Consider the following 17680-nt stretch of genomic DNA (forward strand, 5'->3'; position numbering starts at 1 on the left):
TACGTCATTAGATAAAGCTTGTGTACACATCTAGCACTCCAACTTTTCTGGCTGCCACTCAAGGAAGCAGCCTCCAAATCACCTAGCTCTGTTGGCCAACAAGGCTCATGTGTGTGAGTCCCAGAGGATTATAGCAAACAAAGCAGACTTTACAAAGCTAAGCCCCAGCAACTACACACTCAGGTGCAGTGCAGACAGAGCAGACAAAAATGCAAAAATGCCCATCTCTCAGCTTCCCAGCTGCTGCCTAGGGTTTGGCTCCTAATCAGTCTGCATCTAGGTGCTGACTGCAACCCTCCCCTTTGGCACAATAATGGGTCTTGATGCACCTTCATCTGTTGGGAGCCACTAAGAACAAAGATGGCAGCTTTGTTTGGACAATCATCAAGTAGTGAGAAACAACCAGGAGCCCAGTGTGGGCCAATTGACAAGGTTTACCTCTTACACAAGACCAGTCTATCAAGGCAGGAAGGGTTGGCTGTTTTATCTAATGCACAGGAACCAACACAGAGAGTCAAGGAAAATGAAGAAACATAAAATGTGGGGAGGGGAGTATAAAAACACAGAGCTTTTGTATGCATTAAAAGTAATCCCCTTAAAATAGACAGCTATAGCACTCTGAACAATAGCCAAAACATGGAAAGAGCCTAAGTGTCCATCAACGGATGAATGGATCAAGAAGATGTGGTTTATCTATACCATGGAATACTACATGGCAATGAGAAAAAATGAAATCTGGTCATGTGTAGCAACATGGATGGATCTTGAGGGTGTTATGCTGAGCGAAATAAGTCAGGCAGAGAAGGACAAATATCATATGTTTGCACGTATAGGAGGATTAGGAGGAACTTAACAGAGGACCAAGGGGGAGAAGAAGGGGGGAAATGGTGGGGGAAAGGGAGAGAGGCAAACCATGAGAGACTCTTGAATGCTGACAAAAACTGAGAACTGATGGATGTAGGGGGGAGGGGGCATGGGCATGGAGGAGGGCACTTGTGGGGATGAGCACTAGGTGTTATGTGGAAACTAATTTGACAATAAACTGTTTGTAAAAAAAAAAATAGACTGCTATAACTAAAATAGTTTTCAACGTTTTTCATTACATTTGCAACTCCTTAAACATATGAAAAATTATCAGTGTCAACTTCAAAATATATGAAGAAGTAGTGTTAGCTAAGTATTTTAAGCAGTACATGAGCAAAACTGTTTAACCATCACTGCTCTAAGCTGCCTGAAGTTGTATCTTGGCTAAAGGGTCTCAGATTGTTGAGTGTGGCTTGTGTGATACCATCTGCTGCTTCTGCCCCAATAAGATGACCTCCTACTTGCCTCACTGGATTCGCCTTCTGTAGAGCAGTTCACGTAAACTCCCCCAGACTTCAGTAGTAATAGCAGAGCAAAACAAAGCAAAACATACCCTAAAAATTGATATGGTAATTCAGTAACCTAGAGAGACATGAGAATGTGGGTGGGAAGAGTTCTGAGAGGAAGTGTGAAACCCTGAGCATCTCATGCCCAGCAAGCAGGCAAGGGTGATTAAGACAATAACCCCCAACTTTAAAGACTATTTGACAAAAGCTGCCTTGCATCCAGCTGAGCAGGATTTCTGAGATCAGGAGGTAGGATGAAGACGGAGCTCTTCCATCAGGGAGGACCACAGAGTGATGGGGGGATTTGAAGTCTTCCAAGGCAGGTAGCATACAAACTTGGTGCAGACTTAGGTTCCTCCTTTCCAGGCTTAGAAATCATCACTTGGCTCTGTGATGGGTCTAGCCAAAATGGTTTTTTAAAATAGAAAATTCTTCATTTCCCTAACTTAAAACCTTTCTGTGATTTCCTATAACTTTCAAACATTCAAACTCTAACTTTGTGTGCAAGTGCTTTATGGTCTGGCCCCTGCCTTTCTCTCTAAACTCATCTCAACCCTCATAGGAAACACTCTAGCCTTCCCTAGTGACCAGCAGGTCTCTGCTGTGTCTGACTACTGGCCTAACTCAGTGACTGGAAATGCTAGTATGCCTGCCTGGAGAGCTATTCCTACTTCCTCACCTATCCAATTCCTCTTCCTTCAGGACATAATTCAAACACTATCTCCCAGGCCACAAATTTTTATTTTCCCCCTTCTATGTACCCTCATAACAACCCTAATCCAGCATTTATTATGTTTGCTATAATCATTCATTCATTCATTCATTCATTCATTCATTCATTCACTTGCTACTTCTTCTAATTTCCTAGCAGGCAAGACTGGCACCCTAGAAGTAAATCAATGAGTGAAAGAGAAAATGAATTAATATACAAATTATAAAAATTAATTATATACAAGTAACAAGGAAACAGAGGAGTTGGGATAAGAAATAACAAGATGTGAGGAAGCAGGAAGGTCAGGGTGGAAATTGAAGAGATTGAGGGAAGCAATGTGCTCTTTCTGCTTGTTTCCCATCACAACACACAGGCCTCCATCCCTGCTCAGGTGCTATGGGCTGTGGTAACAGACTCCCAAGGATCAAAACCCAGCCCTGCCACTTATTAGCATTGTGACCTGGTGTAAATTACTACTCATCTTTAAGTCCCCGATTCCTCCTCTCTGAAATGGAAATAATTGTACTCACCTCCACATAGAGTTGTTATGAAGATTAAATCAGAAAATAGTATGAAGATAAATCAAGATAAGCATGATAGACCTGACACAGTGCTTTGTATGTAATAAACACACTATACATGTTAGCTGAGAATACCTTTCAAGATGATGTTGAAGAATAGAAGAAAATTTTTCTCAGGCCCCATAAAACACACGGCTTGAGCTAGGACATTGGACAATGTGATATTAGGTCATTGTTTGATTCAGAATATTTTAGTTCAGTGCTAAATGCCACAGACCAAATCCAAATCAGCAATGCCATCGCCATTTGAATCTATTCTTTAACTGAAAGGTAACAGCAATTATAAGTTGGGATTCAGGTAAATAAGATTTTGATATGTTAATTATATTAATGACATAGTTTTCGTTTTGCCTTTAGAAAGATAGAAAAAAAAAAAATGAGGTTGCCACTGAGAAGATCTAAGGAAGCTCCAGCCCCACGGCAAAAGAATCTTCATTTAAGGAAGCTTCAACTTCTCAACCCTCCTGAACTTGCCAAGAGGTTCTGCTCTAATGAACAATAACAGTGTTTGCTTATTGACCCAACCACTAGGTTGGATTAGGAGGTAAAATATTACCCAGTAAGATTAATTATTATGTCACATTGTACCAGATGCCTCTTCCATCCATCAGATCTGTTGGTCAGTCACATATTAACAATCATTGTCTTGACATTCTAAATACACTGCCTGATTATTGGTTCCTGGCAACAATCACTAATAGCAGTTACTGGGTTACATATCTGCACCCAGTTGCACAGGTAGTCACAATATTTCATGATGTTTGACTTGAAGAGTGTCATATTCACCAGAATGATCTCCTCATTATTTACTTAGCATATTTCAGTTTCCCTACCTTTATGCCTTTGCTTCCTCTCTTTTCCCCACCCAAAATCACCTTTCTCCTGTCTAATTATTCAAATTCCAAAAGTCTTTTAAGGTTCAAGTCAACTGCTGTTTTTGTTTGTCAACAACCCAAGCAAAAAGTAGCTTGCTTCTGAATTTTCACTGCATCTTATTTTCTGTGCAGTGCTTTATGCTTGCCATCCTGTGTTTTCTTTGCTAGCACAATGCTTTATACACTGTTGGTGCTAAAGATTTATTGAAGGCAGGAACTAGTGATCCACTACAACTAAGGCTACCAAAGATCACTTGATAATATAAACAGACAAATTATCTTAATGAAAACATTTCACTCCTTATGAGGAAATCCTCCTTCTTAGTCAATAGCTAAGTTCACTTCCTGTTCATGTGTCTCCCAAAGGGCTTGGGAAGGAGTCTCTAGGCAGAATGCATTCTAGAATTTAATCTCTGGTTTATTATCCAAAGAGTTTGCCTTGTTCTCACTTCTTGGCTATTGAAACACTGCCCTAAGTAGTAGCAACAAAATTCAGAATTGGGGAAATCTGAAAATGATGCATTTAAGTTGTTGCTTTGGACTGAAAAAAGAGCAAAGATGCTTTCCACTGTCTGATTTCTCGATGGATTACTCAGTCACAGAAGTGAGTCATGGCCAGGCTAGAGATGATCTAGCACTAGGTCAGGGTAAAAACTGGGAAGATAATAAAGAATATTTATATGGGCTCAGTATTAGATGATATTAAGGAATTATTTTCAATTTTGTCAGGGTGAGTAATGACATGCTTATTGTGAAATATAAAAGCCTTATCAGTTACAGATGCATGCCAAAAAATGACGTGATTTCTGGGATTTGCTTTGAAATATTCAAGAGCAAAAAGGAGGAATGGAGAGAAAATACTACAATTGGCAAACTGTTGAAAATTGTTTAATTGGCAGATTATTGTATAGAAGTTGATTATAATATGCTCTGCACTTTTGTATGCTAAAACATTGATACAGTAGGGGCGCCTGGGTGGCTTAGTCGGTTAAGCGTCCGACTTTCACTTAGGTCATGATCTCGCGGTTCGTGGGTTCGAGCCCCGCGTCGGGCTCTGTGCTGACTGCCAGCTCAGAGCCTGGAGCCTGTTTCAGTCTGTGACTCCCTCTCTCTCTGACCCTCCCCTGCTCATGCTGTCTCTCTCTCTCTCTCTTCTATAAATAAATAAAAACATTAAAAAAAAGGTTTTTTTTAAAATAAAAAAATTAAAAAAAAAAAAACATTGATACAGTAAAAGTTCTAAAAGAAAACTCTTTAAGGCAATGGTTATTTTCATATAGCTCATCTCCAAAGATGTTTGCCTGAAATGACAAATAAGCAGGGAGAAGGAATTTTTGTTATCTATATCACCAGCCTATGCCATTTGATTTAATCCAGACTATTCCAAATCACTGCTGTTATGCTGTCTTAAGTCAGAAAGCATAATCTGGAGAAGATATCTCCAGAACTGACTAGGCAACATACTTCAGAAAAGGGAACATCCCAGTTACATTAAAAAAATATATATCTCGGGTGCCTGAGTGGCTCAGTCAGCTAAGCAACAGACTTTAGCTCAGGTCATGACCTCACAGTTTGTGAGTTCAAGCCCCACATTGGCCTCTGTGCTAGTCGTGGAGAGCCTGCTGGGGATTCATTCTCTCTCTGGCCTACTCTCTCTCTCCTTTCCCCCACTTGTGCTCACTCTCAAAAACAAAACAAAACAAATCTCTTAGTGAGACCCTTTATTATCTGCTACTTGCACAGAAGAAATTTTACAGTCCGGTGGCTTCAGCAGATTAAGGCTTTGTAAAGTGGAGCTAAACTAAATTTTAAAAAACCAACAAAAACTTCAAAACTGGCATCAGCCTACATTTTCACATTCCTCTGTACATCTCTGTATATCAGGTCATTATAGACCTCAGATCCTTCAGGAAAATCACTTAATTCTGTATTTTCCAAATATGTTTATAGAACTGAGATACTATTAACAGTTACCTGAAAAAAGGGCTCCATAGTCAAATGAAGCAGAAGAAATTCTGGGTCACACAAAGTTCAAGCATCTCTTTAGTTTGGGACCTTCTAGAACCTTCAGTATGACAATAGGTATTGTAAATTTTCAAGAAGGGAAATACCATAAGACCAATACAGTGTTCAGAAATCATCTTGCAGAATTAGTGTTCCAAAAATATATTGATGACTATGATCTGAAAATACACCCAGGTACACACATACACAGAGATATGAACATACTAGAAGTGACAAGTGAACCATTTTTTCATTGATCTGAACAAGTATTATGCCTAGCTCCAGAATATAATGAAGGTATCCCACCACTATCCGAATAGCAGTCTAGCTAGTTTAGTTAAAAAGTGAGTTTATGTCCTGAAAACAGAATCTACAAGTCAGAAATGCTAACAAGTAATTTTGAATATCACAGTCCCTTTAAAGAATCTTAACTAGTGGTCAGAACTGGCAAGGCAAAAGGCATACCCAGCTAATACCTGCAGACTCTGATGAGAAAATTCTGTGTCATCTTGATGCTGAAGTAGATGTATGTATATTTACAGAAAGTCACCGGTGACCAGTCCAGTTCTTCAAAGGCATGGGCTTTGTCTTCTACTGAAGACAAAATTACAATGCATATAAAGACACTGACTCATGGATTTTCATGTTTTTCATTCTCTTTTTCTTACAGTTTTACATCTTCCCCACATAACCTAATCAGCTTCTTCCTGGATCTTCCCATTGTAGTCTGGGTGCCAGCCTCAACTCTACCGATGCTATTGCTAAAACAGAGTCTAAGAGAGAACTAGGTTAATGATGGTTGCCAAGCCAACTGTAGCAGCTACTGAGGCAAGAATTGAGAGTCAAACTGAAGCCTATGAAACTCAGATAAGCAAAAGTTAGGGGCAATCATACAAGATGTAGGAACAGAACTAAGGCTGAGGAGTAGAGGGTAAATTTCAATATAGCCAAAGATAAGATCCAACCCTGAAAATAATCTGGTACATTTAGAGGGATGGAGATTGAGAAAGGGGGCAAAAACAGGCAGAAGCCTCAAAAACCACCATCACACTTAATTTATTATAAGAAATGGGAGCCTTTAGTCATGGTAGACCAATGCATACAGCAGGTTATCTGCAAGCGTTGCCAAGGCATTCTTATCCTATTGCCCACTTGCTATTCTTCAAAGCACAGTGTATCTATAAATAACCTCTTCTGAGGTTTTCTAGAATCATCTACATTGAGAGAAAATACCCAGAGGTCATATTAAGAATGATATGAATTGGATCTTTGTGTTTTCAGAACAAGCGTCCTGATATGGATGAACTGGAAATGATTAATGCTTTTCTTCTTTCCTTGCCAAAAGACAGACATTTGATTAATTGAACAGAGACAGAAAGTCTATTCTCCATATATGGAATGAAATCCAAGCTACCTTTTTATAGACAGGAAAAATTAAATTCCCAGCAGATTATGGAAGTACGCCAATGTTGGAATAACAACACTCTCCTAGTGGTTTCCATGAACTAGTTACATGCCAAATACAAAACTGGTTCAAGTGAACTCTCTGTACCAGAGCTCCATGGATACCACAGAGATATGAGAATGAGAACAAAACATAAATAAGTGAAAAGAGGTAGCACGGAAGAAAACAATAAAATAATTTAATAGGAGATGTCCATCCAAGGAAGATTTTTTATTTATTTTTTGGTAGAAAATTGAAATACTGGCTGAGTGTGACCATGCTGTTATGACAGCAGCAGTCTCTGTGCCCTGTCTTTCTGCCTAGGCTGCTTGCCTTTGTGGTCACTCTTTTTTCTTACACCCATGAAAATTTAATCCAACTAGACTTCTTGCACGCAAAGCTTATTTACCTAGTACAGATTATGTTACAATCAGTATTGAAAGAATGAGTAATCAAATTAATGTGTAGTTGAATATTATTTATCCTTTTTACTTTTCCACCGCCGTCCTTAGTTATCTTTTTTATGTTTAATGTTTTACCATTCACTTTGCAATTTTTAGGTTCTATGTGGACAACTCTATTTTGGTGTGTTTAAAAAAATCAAAATTCAGCTGAGGACATTTTAAAGATCTTATTGGCTTTTATTCAACCATTAATGAGTTGGGCAGCATCCCACCTAGCAGATAGAAAAGAGCTCTAAGGAATTGTACAAAATGAAGACTTTCATAGATATAAGGGAGCAGGAAGAAGGAAGTTATACTTGCAAAAAGGGGACTGGTATATGGTCACTTTCTTTATCAGGCAGCAGAGGTCTAACAGGCAGATTACCTTGCTCGTGCTGACCAGGTCATTTCTGATGGACTGGTTTAAGATTCCATTTCTGAAAGAGGCCAAAACTATAATGAAGTGTTGGTTTGGTGATATGGGGCTTGGCATGAATGACTCCACTTTGGACCTGTTGTCTTGTTTTTAAAAGTACATAATGAGGGAGATGTTACTAATTATTTGTATTCTGTGAACTCCAGATATTTTTGAGCTTTTTTCTATCTTCCATATTCAGTGAAAACTCAAAAAATGTATAGGTCATTTTATCACTGCATTTGTTAATGAAATTCAACAAAATCTTTCTTATAAATCCCTCTTTTTCCTACTTTGCATGAGTTTATAAGCCACAATAATCTCAATGTTGTCTTAACTTTAAATCATAATTGAAAAGTACGATAGCATATTTTTCATGAATGCATTTTCCTCTGTTTTTATAAGCAATTGAAGCAATATTAGAAGAATATAAAAAGGATGAATATCACCTGAGGCTTAGCACCCAGAGATTTCCAGTGTTAACATTTTGCTGGACATACATCCAAAACTATCTTTGTGTCTATAGACATATATGGAAATAAATATATAGTTTTATATGCAGGAGATCTTTCGACTCAGGCTGTTTGAAACAATATTTAATTTTTTTTAAATCTTTATATATTTTTGAGACACAGAGAAACAGAGCATGAGTGGGGGAGGGGCAGCGAGAAATGGAGATAAAGAATCCGAAGCAGGCTCCAGGCTCTGAGCTGTCAGGACAGAGCCTGACATGGGGCTTGAACTCACGAACCGTGAGATCATGACCTGAGCCAAAGTCAGACGCTTAACTGACTGAGCCACCCAGGCACCCCAAACAATATATTTTTTTACTCACCTATATCTTGGGCGTTGTTCCATACTAATAAATATAGAACTCCTACAAGGCTGAGTATGATCTGGCCCTGCTTACCTCTCCAAACTCATTTGAAGCTTCTCTCCCCTTTACTCATTCCATTTCATCTGGTATCCTCGTTATTCTTCAAGCACACAAAACTTCTTCCTACCAGAGGGCCTTTCTATCTTCTGTTCCCATGTTCTGCCATGCCCTTCCACCAGTTCCTTCTTTGACAGACCACCTCACATTTGTTACTCATGTTACTCACCTCTGAGCCCTAACGTCCCCTCTCAGACAGAGCTTCCACAATGACTGTCAGTGGGGCCACCCAGTCACTCTGCATCTCATCACAGAGTTATTTTCATCATAACTGTAGCTCTCTCTGAAATTAACTGATTTGTCAAATGACAAAGGCATTTTTAAATGACTCCCTTGAAGAGCAATTAGGAAATTAATAAGTTGGCCAACTAGCAATATTTCAAGAAAATCAAAATATTATCAGAACCTAAGACTTCAAGGACAATGAGAATTACTGTAGAATAACATACAGATCATCAGTGGAAAAAAGCAATAGAAACTTCCTCCAGAGCAGGCAAGAAACCTCACAGTTGTTGCTTAGAAGATTAAAGCCAGCCTCCCATAGCTTTTCTTATCATGTTTATAAACTGTAAGAGAATTGCTAAAATCTAAATTTTAGGCAGCATAAGCTTCCAATCAGTTCAGTAAACTTTATGCTATATGAAAGGTTTAAAGCCCGGCTTAAATGATGAGAGTCATGAGATATAAAAATAGTAACTAACTGCTTTCTTCCCAAAAAATCTAATGATCGGTAAACATTCTGGCAATAGAATCTATAGCCAAACTCTATGTATAGTTGTAAATATAAATAATATTATCATGTGAGAAGAAATGTTCATCTCTTGTATGAGGAAAAATAATTTTTTAGAAACATTTGGACATAGTGATCTGTTCAGTTATAATCAGGAACACCTTGGTAATCAGATGAAAAAAGAAACTAATGATTTTAAACTCGTTTAATAAAGAGCAATTCATTTACCTTAAAATTAAAATTAAAATCACTGTTTTGAAGGTTTTTTTAATTGCTTCTCAGTCATAAACCCTTGGGGTTCTAAGACTCTCATCTAGAAGTGTTCATTACTTCACCCTGAAAAATGTGAATATTAGACACTAATGCTTGAAAATGTCTACAATAAGAAATAATTAGTAAAAAATATTGCTGTAGGATTTGCCACAAAGTGCTTGTAGTTCATTTAACTGAAAATGTATATTCCAATTTAAAAGTTATTTGGAAATTAAACATTTCTTTGTAATTTTTAGGCAATTTTTGGTATGTAGTTGGCCTTGATAACTACTAAATATGGACTTGTTACCTCTCTCCAGAACTTGAACCCATTAAGGGAGTAAAACACTGTTAATTTCATGATTTTATAGGCATTTAACTTGTGGAAATACCTGCTGTAATTCAGGTATTGCACTGAGCATTCTGAGGATGCCATGAAATTAAATGGTGAGATTAATAATTTTGGAGATGGTTTGTTTTGTGCTTTGGGGGGAAATTGACTTTTCTGCCATTGGAATAAACATATTACAAGGACTCCAGACTTCAGGGGTCTTTCCTTAACTGCACAAATAACAATAATCAAAGTCTCTAATTCTACTCGTACAGCATGATCTTCAATTTTTTACAGGCTCCTCTTTCTGAATACTTTTAAGCATTCCAATGATTGAATATACACATTCCACAAATCTGTGTAGGCTGTTACACATACAATGTCAATTTAAGCAAAAGCCTCAGGGATTTCTGTTGCTGCGCCTTTCTAAAGCCAATGCTTCTTTATTGAAGAGTAGGACATTATAAAGGGAAATTTCAAGTCAGACAAAGAAAGCTTAAAATTGTGTATCAGTTATTTCTGTCCCTCTTTCGTGTCACAGCTTGTTGCAATTTTCAAGATCCATCTTACATCTCATTCAGAGAAGTACCCCAAAGGGCCCCTCAGCTTCCATTGCTCTCCCACTTAATCAGCAGGAGATCATAAAATTTGCAGAAACACCATTCTGCCCACAACTGAGTCAAAGTTTTCTGTTTAGAACAGCTGAGTTTCAGGGGAGCCTCAGTGGCTCAGTCAGTTAAGCATCTGACTTTGACCCAGGTCATGATCTCACAGAAAACCTTGTGGGATCGAGCCTCTCATTGGGCTCTGTGGTGGCAGCTCAGATCCTGGAGCTTGCTTTAGGTTCTGTCTCCCTCTCTTCCTGCCCCTCCCTGCTTTGTCTCTCTGTCACTCAAAAATAAATAAACATTAAAAAACTATTTTTTAAAAAGCAGTTCTGGTTCTAGTATTTACAGAGTAGCTCACAGTAAAGAAGACTTCCCATAGTTAACAATCATAAGCTCTAGATAGATACAAGAAACAATTATTCAAAGTCACTGTAGAGTGACCAGAAGTAGGTAGAAAATGGAAGAAGGAATATACTGTATATATTCTAATCTCAGTATATAGGGCTTTACCATTTAGAGTATTCCCAGTCTGCATGGCTAGAATTTAAGCAGAATTAACTAGAATTTAAGCAGAAACCTACAAGCTTGTTGGTTTGAGCTGTCAGAGGACAGAGTCTGAGACCAGGGATTCAATGGATAATAACCACTGGGAGGCTGAAAGAAGTTAGCAGAGACTTGATGCACTGTACTCCATAAGGAAGAAGAGTGTAAAGTCTGGAGTGTGGGGTTAGTAAACATCATGGGCTTCCCACACACACAAAGGAACTGGAAACTAATCTTCTACCTGACAAATTTAAAGTCAAATTTCAGTTCATCATCCAGTAATTTAACTGCCTGCTATGCTATTGTATACTAGACACAGTGAATGTATGTTACAGAGACTGTGGATTCTATTATCTTCCTCTGAAGCATGTTGATTTGTTTTCTATCAGGCAATTAAATTACTAAAGTGTGGAAGCACCCCGACAATCCCGCAGTGGTGGGGGGGCGGGGGAGGGGAGGGAATGGCAGCAGTGGCTGGGCAGAAGGAGAGGAAACTTTCTCTTTGGCCAGATGACCTGATCCTTAGTGGAGCCAAGAATGTGCAAGGAATCCCATTGCTTTTTCCTCTCTATCCAATCATTGTTTAACCCCAGAGGCAGAGGAGAGACAGTTGTAGGAAATATGCTACAGAGTGGAGACAGTAAAGGCCTCACTTTTCTTCCAGAGGAATAGGGCAGAAGCATGTATACTAGGAACCAGAAAGTGTCAGGGACTTTAAAGTTAGAATGGAGCTAGAAAAAACTGATTCCATAAAGTTGTGTGCAATACCTTAGGCTCACTTTAAAGCTGTGAATGCATGGATCTAACTCCAAACAGCATAGCAAAGTTTTTGAACTATAAGGTAGATCATGGACTAGACCCCAGATTGGCCACTGGTAGTACTCATACAGGACAGATCAGAAAAGCACTAGTCAGGCTTTGAAAACTCACCTGACATGGAACCATGGACCACAGAAGGTGAGTAAGACCTGAACGCAACCAGGTTGATGGCCTGCTAAAAGTAAAAAAATAAAAATAAAATAAATCCCATATGATTTAAACAAGACCTAGAGTCACATAACAGAATATATGCCAGAACTATTTGATGACATAAAATGCCAGGAAAATCTCTACATCTTGAAAAGGATCAGTCAATTGGCAAATGCCAACTCCAAGATGACATGGATGTTGAAATCCTAACACCTATAAAGCAGCTATTGTAATTGGGCTTCAAGAAGTAAAAGTAAGCACTCAGGAAACAAACAGAAGGATGGAAAGTAGTAGCATAGAAAGAGAACACATACAAAGCAACCAAAAGGAAATTTAAGAACTGAAATATATAACAAAATTTTTTAAAAAATTCACTTGGCTAGTTCAAGAGCAAATTGGAGATAACAAAGGCAATCTTAGTAAACTTAAAGATAGATATTACCTAATCTGAACAAAAAGAGGAAAAATATTTTTTAAAAAATAAAGAGCTTCAGGGGCCTATGGAACAAGATCAAAAGATGTAACATAAACACCATTTAAATCCCTCCAAAAGAGGAAAAAGAATGAAATGCAAAGAAAAATATTTGAATAAATAAGGCTGAAATCTTCCTAAATTTGGCAAAAGACAAACATATAGATTCAAGCTCAGTGAATCCCAAAACAGGATAAACTGAATAAAATGTATGCCTACATATGATCATCAAACTTCAATAAACTAAGAACAAAGTTTCTTCAAAACAGCCAAAGAAAAACCATGGGGAGGGGAACAACAATTTGAAGGTCCATAGATTTCTCATTAGAAACCATGAATGCCTGAAGGACATAATTCTTAATGTTTTGAAATAAAAGAACTGCCAACTCAGAATTCTACATCAAGGGAAAATATCCTTCAAAAATGAAGAAGAAAATAAAACATTATCAGATAACCAAAAACTAGAGGACTTTGCCAACAGCAGATTTACTATGAAAGAAATGCCAAAGGAATATCTGAAGAAAGAAGGGAAATGATCTCTAAGGGAGGCTTAAAATTACAGACGTGAAGGAAGATCAACAGAAGTGGTAACTATCTGGCTAAACATAAGATTTTTTTCTGTTATGTTCTTTAAATATTTACAATGGATGAGAGCAAAAATGAGGATATTGTCCTTGGGGTTTTAGGGTCTAAAAAATATTCAATTACCCCAAAAGAAGACAAGAAAGTAGAAATAGAGGAACAAAAATCAGAGGAAAATAACAGAAAAAAAATAAAACAGTAGACCTGTTTTTAGCATATATAAATCCAAACCTATAATTACCTTAAAAGTAAATGCTTTAAATAGATCAACTTTAAAATAGAGATTTCAGAATGTAGACAAGGAAAAAATACCCACAACTATATGCTATAATAAACCACTTTAAATATAGTAACATAGATAAATTAGAAGTAAATGAATAGAAAAGATACAGCATGCAAACTAATAAAAGAAAGTAGAACTGGCTATTAATATCATAAAAAGAAAGCTGAGAGCAAGGAAAAGTTATCAGGGATAAAGAGAGACATTACCTAATGGTTTTAAAGGGTTAATTCACCAAAAATACAGAACAATCCTAAACATCTATTACTTAACAATAAACCTCAAAATACAGGAGACAAAAATTAATAGATTGAAAAGAGAAGTCTTCCGTTGTAGTTTAAGACTTCAACACTCTCATTCAATAATCAGTAAAATGAATAGATTTTTTATTTTTTTTTAATATTTTTATTTATTTCTAGGAGAGAGAGAGAGAGAGCGTGAGCAGGGGAGGGTCAGAGAGAGAGGGAGATACAGACTCTGAAACAGGCTCCAGGCTCTGAGCTGACAGTCAGCACAGAGCCTGACGCGGGGCTCGAACCCACAAACTGCGAGATCATGACCTAAGCGAAAGTTGGACGCTTAACCGACTAAGCCACCCAGGCGCCCCAGATTTTTTAAATTAGCAAAGCTATAGAAGGACACAACAATACTATTAACTACCTGGAGCAAGTCGACATATATGAAATTCAACCAAATGACAGAATACACATTCTGCTCAAATGCATATGAAATATAGTCCAAGATGGACCATACCTTGGGCCAAAACAAACCTTGACAACATCTTTTTCTAATGAAACCATACAAAATATGTTCTCTCATCATAATGAGATTAAACTAGAATTCATTAACAGGAGGATAACTAGAAAATCTCCAGATATCTGGAAATTAAACAACACAACTCTAACTTATCTATGGATCAAAGAGGGAGCTATCAGGGAAATTGGAAAATATTTATGAACAGAGCAAAAATGAAAATTCAATATATTAACATTTATAGAATACAAAGGAGTGTATAGGGGAATATTTGTAATGTTCAAAACATATTAGAAAAGAAGAAACTTCTCAAATCAACAATTTAAAAAGTTTGCCTTGAACTAGAAAAAGAATACTAAAATATACCCAAAGCAAGAAAAAGGAAAGAATAATAAACTGATAAAACTGAAATCAGAAAGATACAGAAAATAAACAAAACTAGAATTGATCCTTGGAAAACTATGATAAAATTAATAAATCCCTAACCAGACTGACAAACAAAAACAAAAACATGATAACAACACCACGGACAAAATAAGAGACATCACTACAGACTCTGCAGATACCAAAAGGATAATAAAAGAATACTACAAACCACCCTACACATAAGTAGAACAAAATAGATGAAATAAACCAATTTCTTAAAAATAAAAACTTTACCACAACTCAACTACCATGAAATATGTCATTTGAATGACTCTGTGTCTATTAAAGAAATTTAACTCGTAGCTTATAAATCTCCAGGTGATTTTACTGGTGAAATGTACCAAAGATTTGAAGAAGAAATAATATCAATTCTACAAAAAAAAAAAAAATGAGGAAGGAAGGAAGAGAGAGAGAGAGAGAGAAAAGTCTTCCAGAGTCTTTTCCAGAAGACTTCCAAAAGTCTTCTTTCTATTCCAGAGAATAGAAAGAAATAACACTTCCCAACTGATTCTGCATGACGAGCCTTACCCTGATACCAAAGCCAGAAAAAGACAGTACAGGAAAATTGCAGACCAATATACCTAATGAATATAAATACAAAAATCCTTAACAAAAATGTTAGCAAATTAAATCTAGTAATATATAAAAAGAATAATACACCACTACCAAGTGGGGTTGTTCCAAAAGTATAAGGTAGATTTACTATTTGAAAATCAATGTAATCTATCATACTAACCAGTTAAAACATACACACGCACACACACACACACACACACACACACCACATGATCACATCAGTTAACGTAGAAAAAGCATTTGACGAAATTAAAGTGTCTTTCATGGTAACTCCCAGCAAACCATGAATAGAGGGGGAACTTTCTTAACCTGACAGAAGGCATCTATAAAAATCCCACATCATACTCAGTGGTAAATACTGAATGTTTTTCCTCTAAGATCAGGTACCAGACAAAGACTTCTACTCTTGCCATTCCTATTCAGAACATAGTCAGTGCAATGGGTGGAAAGAAGGAAGGAAGAAAGGAAGGAAGGAAGAAAAGTTAAAACTTACAGATTAGAAACAGAGAAATAAAACTGTTTCTATTTATAAATAAAATGATTTTAGAAAATTTGAGGAATTTTTTTCAAGGTGGGGTGAAGTTCTTAAAACTAAATTTAACAATCTCAGGAGACAAAGTCAACATTCAAATAATAGTATTTCTAAGCGGTAATAATAAACAATCAAACACTAAAGTTTTTTAAATACCCTATACAACAGGTCCAATAAATAAAAATGAAAGAAACAGATATAAATTTTTAAAAATTTCTGTAGCATCTGTATGCAAAAATTTGCAGAACACTGATGAAAAAATAAATGGAGTATTAAGTAAAGGGAGTATTAAGTAAACAAATAGTGCCCAGCAATAAAAAAGAACAAAGTACTGATGCATGCAACAAAATGGACGTATTATTAAAACCTGTTGAACGAAAGAAGTCAGACAAAAAAGAGCACTTTTTTTTTATTTCACTGATGACAAAAAATTAACCTATTTCTCAGAACAATGGATGCCTAAAGAGAGTAGGGATTATCTGAAAGGAGACACAGGGGACTTTCAGGAGTGATGGAAACCTTCTACATCTTGATTTGTATGGTAGTTATACAAATGGATTCACCCACCAAAACCCATTCAGTTTTACACCTAAGATCTGTGAATTTTACTTCAATCAAATTTATCTTAAAGATTATTTAATAATCTGTTCCTGCTTCTAGAAATCTTGGAGTCCAGATTGTAAGAGCCTTATTACAAACACATCTACATAGTTAATTACTGAACATCCCAAGAATATATTCTCATTCCTTAATAACACCATACCAGTCCTCCCTAAGAAGTTACATACTCTGAAAACAATTTTCTAGGCTATTTTTTCCATTGAAACAATGTTTAATTACACAAGTAATTGGTGTGGGTTTTTTTTTTTTTAAGTTTGTAGTCTGGAATTAATTGGGGTCCTTCTAACTTCATAAATATTCTGAAGTAACTTTTCAATAAAATTTCAAGCAAGTCTGGTAGAGGACTGTCCATGTAAGAAGCCAGTAGAGGTAGAAAAACTCAAACTGATAATTTGGACATAGCCCCGGACTTAGAATTTGAAAATGGATGGAACTTCTCAAGAACTCTGTGGAGCACCCGGTGAACCTATGAAGACAATACAAAAGTGACAGCACAGTTTATGAAGGCAGCTGATAAATGTCACCAAGCAGGATCCAGCACCTCCACTGACCTCAAGGCAAAGAGAGTCCTCAGTCATAACTTATACATAAATAAAACCTTGAATTCTAATGCACCTGCTCTGTGATGTCAGGAATCTGTGAAAAAAGAGTAAAGGAATAAGTTTCACACTTGGCTTTGACATAGTACAAAACAGAAATACCAGCTACAAGATGGCGAGGTGATTCGTGATTCAAGCCAATTAATTCAGAGGAAACAGCATTTCAGAGTCATGGGTCATCGCAGGAATTTAAGAATTCCAGAAATATGCAGAAATCTTGGGGCAGAAAGGTTTCACGTGTTAAGAAATAGGGAGCTGACAAAATTCTATCTCTGGGATAACCATTTGGCATAGGAAGGATGTGCTAGATATCACCACATTAATTAGAAGAACATTCCAAAATTCCAAAGGGAATCCTTTCTCCTGAACAATATCAAAAAATTGTTCTGGTTTAGGCTGATTTTATGTATATATGTACAGATAGATAGTTTATTTTTGAGAGAGAGGGAACACATGGGAAGGAGAGGGGAAGAGAGCTGGGGGGGAGGGGGGCAGGGGGCAAAGGATCCAAAATGGGCTCTGTGTCAACAGCCAAGAGCCTGATGCAGGGCTTAAACCCACGAGCCATGAGTCATGACCTGTCATGAACCCATAAGATCATAACCTGAGCCGAAGTCAGACATTTAAC

The 17680-nt window shown here is 37.0% G+C and overlaps 1 protein-coding gene across 12 annotated transcripts in view; it reads right to left on the bottom strand.

The window, feature by feature from the left end:
* The window catches only part of ZPLD1 (zona pellucida like domain containing 1), a 335829-nt gene that overhangs the window by 283661 nt on the left and 34488 nt on the right, over positions 1 to 17680 (bottom strand). For 7 of the 12 annotated variants that reach the window (XM_077774867.1, XM_077774865.1, XM_077774864.1 and 4 more), the window contains exon 2: positions 12173 to 12236. The exons of the other annotated variants lie outside the window; for them this stretch is intronic. The gene's annotated coding sequence lies outside the window, so the exon portion shown is untranslated. The remainder of the gene's footprint in view (positions 1 to 12172; positions 12237 to 17680) is intronic. 12 annotated transcript variants of the gene reach the window in all.

The sequence above is a fragment of the Crocuta crocuta genome, unplaced genomic scaffold (genome assembly GCF_008692635.1).
Source record: "Crocuta crocuta isolate KB4526 unplaced genomic scaffold, BGI_CrCroc_1.0 scaffold6, whole genome shotgun sequence".
Lineage (NCBI taxonomy): Eukaryota > Metazoa > Chordata > Mammalia > Carnivora > Hyaenidae > Crocuta > Crocuta crocuta.